General features: G+C 41.3%; 1 non-coding gene across 1 annotated transcript; it reads left to right on the top strand.

Moving 5' to 3' along the window:
• Positions 1–466: 466 nt before the first annotated feature.
• trnam-cau (transfer RNA methionine (anticodon CAU)) lies at positions 467–561 on the top strand. Its single transcript has 2 exons — positions 467–504; positions 526–561. It is a non-coding gene; the product is annotated as a tRNA-Met (tRNA).
• Positions 562–3014: the final 2453 nt, after the last annotated feature.

Genomic DNA, 3014 nt, shown 5'->3' with positions numbered 1-3014 from the left:
CCATTATAAATTGTCACTAGTGTAGGTAGGTGGTAGGGAAATATAGGGACAGATGGGGATGTTTGGTAGGAATGTAGGATTAGTATAAATGGGTGGTTGATGGTCGGCACAGACTCGGTGGGCCGAAGGGCCTGTTTCAGTGCTGTATCTCTAATCTAATCTAATCTAATTCCATGAGCCTTTATCTAGTATATTAATCTTCGATGGTATCTTACCGAATGCCTTTTGGAAATCCAATTATACTACATTCCTGGTTCCCCTTTGTCTGCCCTTTCAGTTACATCCTCAGAATTCTGGAATAAATTTGTCATTCAAGATTTCCATTCGGTAAAAACTTTGTTTGATCAGACAATGATTTTCTAAGTGCTTGTTAATACTTCCTTTATCATAGATTGGAACATTTTCCAGATGACTGATGTTCGGCTAACTTGCCTGCAGCTCCCCATACTATATGCGGTGTGTTGTGGCTTCAGTGGCGCAATCGGTTAGCGTGTGGTACTCATACAGCAGTGTAATTAATGAATTATGTCGAGGTTGTGAGTTCAAGCCTCACGTGGAGCACTGAATTTTAGAAACGGGGTGCAATGAGAAACAGCTTGACAGTGCAGAAAAGTTCGTCCGAACTGGCCAGAAGAAGGGATCGAAAACAACGATGAGGTGACATTAAAGCAACAGGAGCCACGTGCGGTGAGAGCCCTGCAAAACTTCATAGTCATTTCCAGCAGAGAAGGAGACAACTCGGTCCATGCCAGCTCTGCACAGAGCAACGCAGTCAGGCTCGATGCCCATAGTCCTGCAAGCCTGCTTTTCTCAGAATTCCTCCTGAAGGCATTTATCATTTCTGCTTCCACCACCCTTGTGGGCAGTGAGTTCCAGGTCATTATCACTTGAGATACAAAAACAGTGCTTCCTCATATTCACCCACATCCTTTTTTTTCCCACAGAACTGGCAATTTTTGGTCACTACTCCTTGTGCCGTTTCCCTTGTCTAACTTATCCAAGCCTGTCATAATCTGGTACACTTCTATTAAATCTCCCCTCAATCTCTTTTGTTCTAAGGAGAACAAGCCCAGCTCTGCCAACCTAACCTTGTAACTAAAATGCTCCATCCCAGGAACCCATCTGCTAAATCTCCTCTGCACCCTCTCAAGGACGCTCATATCGTTCCTGAAATGTGCTGACAAGAACAGGACAGAGTTGCTGCTAACCAGAGCTTTAAAGAGGTTCACCAAAATTGTACTGACTACTTCTATTTATGAAGCCTAAGATTCCTTATGCTTAACTAACTATTCTCTCAATATATCTTGCCACCTTCAAAGATCGATGCACCTGCACCCCCAGGTCACTCTGTTCCAGCACATTCGTTAGAACTATGCTATTACATCTACATTGCCTCTCCTTAATCCCTCTGTCAAAATGCATCACTTCACACTTGTCAGTATAAAATTCAATCTGCAAACATTCTGTTCGTTCGACTACCCTTTCTATGTCCTGTTGTTGGCTGTTCATATTATGCTCACTGGTTGCTGCAGCTCCAAGTTTGTTGTCGTCAGCAAATTTTGAAATTCTGCTATCTTGGGGAACATCACTATCTACCATTCTCCAGTCTGAAAAACAACCACTTTCATTGACTCGTTGTTTTCAGTCCTTAAGCCAATAACTTCTTCAAATGGACACTGACCCTCCTATTCCACAAGTCACAATTTTGTTAACAAGCCTTTTCTGTGGTACCTTATTAAATATTTTGTTAAAATCCATATAAACAACATTCAACACACTCCCTTCATCAAACTTCTCCTTAACTTCAACAAAAAAATCAATTCAATTAGTCATGCATGATCTGTCTTTTACAAATCCCTTCTGGTTATCCTTAATTAACTTGAACATCTCTACATGTAAATTGATATTTTCCCTGACTATTGTTTCTGAAATCGTACCCACCACTGACGTTAAACCAACTGGCATTTAATTGCTCGGACTGACCTTACACATTTCTTGAATAAGGGTGTCACATTTGCCACTCCCCAATTCTATGCCACCTTCTATCCTGACTCAAACATCCAGAACTTGTGGAAAGACCTTGACCCATCTTGGACTGAGTCTGAGGAGAGGTTTCTCCAACAGAGGCTGATTTTGACCTTGAGCTGCATTTGAAATTTCCATTTCATCAGACATGTCTCTCCAACTCTGCCTTGGATCTGAACTCAAACATTTTCTTGCGCAAGATTCTGGCATGATTTGTGATTGAGTAACTATTGGTGCTCAACTCGGAACCAAATTATCTGATTTATTCGACTCATTTGATTCTTTCCAACTTCCTTCTTTTTTTGTGAACCTCTGAAGGTAAAAAATGAACTATATGTACAAACTTAACTTTTCCACTACCAAACATCTTGAATAAATATGTGCGAGGACCACATCTTCCACAACTCTTCCTGGTCACCACTTCAACCACTTGTGATGATGAATCTTCACTCTCACCTTCTGGTTCAACTTCAGACTTCTTTCTCCCACTCTACCCCTATCATGACTCTCTTTCTGTCTTGATTGTTTTTCTTCTACTGACAGCGCTAAATGTGGCTTCAGCAATGAAAACCTCATTCTGGCCTGTCTATTGAGAAACAGGTCCCTCATTATTTTATACACCTCCATTACATCTCCCCTTAACTTCCTCTGTCCCAAGGAATACAAACTCAGCCTAATCCAATCTTTCCTCACAGCTCATCTGCATGTAAATGACGTTCAGGATGAGTTTCCGAGTTTTTCTCCCTGAGTCTAATGAATCCGATGATTGTCATTGGAATCCTTTTAGACGTGGATCCGATGCTATTTGTTCCCCAGGAAGTGACCATTCTCATTCTGTTACTCTGAGCAGTTTCTTTTTGTCCAAATGCTGCAATGGAACTTCCCACTTTTAAAGTATTATCATTCGCTGTACATTAGGCTGCATCTACAAACTTCTCTCTCACATGTCCAGTGATTCGGACGACAGTTTTCACTTGTAAATCAGGAAT

The sequence above is a fragment of the Heterodontus francisci genome, chromosome 34 (genome assembly GCF_036365525.1).
Source record: "Heterodontus francisci isolate sHetFra1 chromosome 34, sHetFra1.hap1, whole genome shotgun sequence".
NCBI classification, from domain to species: domain Eukaryota; kingdom Metazoa; phylum Chordata; class Chondrichthyes; order Heterodontiformes; family Heterodontidae; genus Heterodontus; species Heterodontus francisci.
This window is presented reverse-complemented; position numbering and strand designations above follow the sequence as displayed.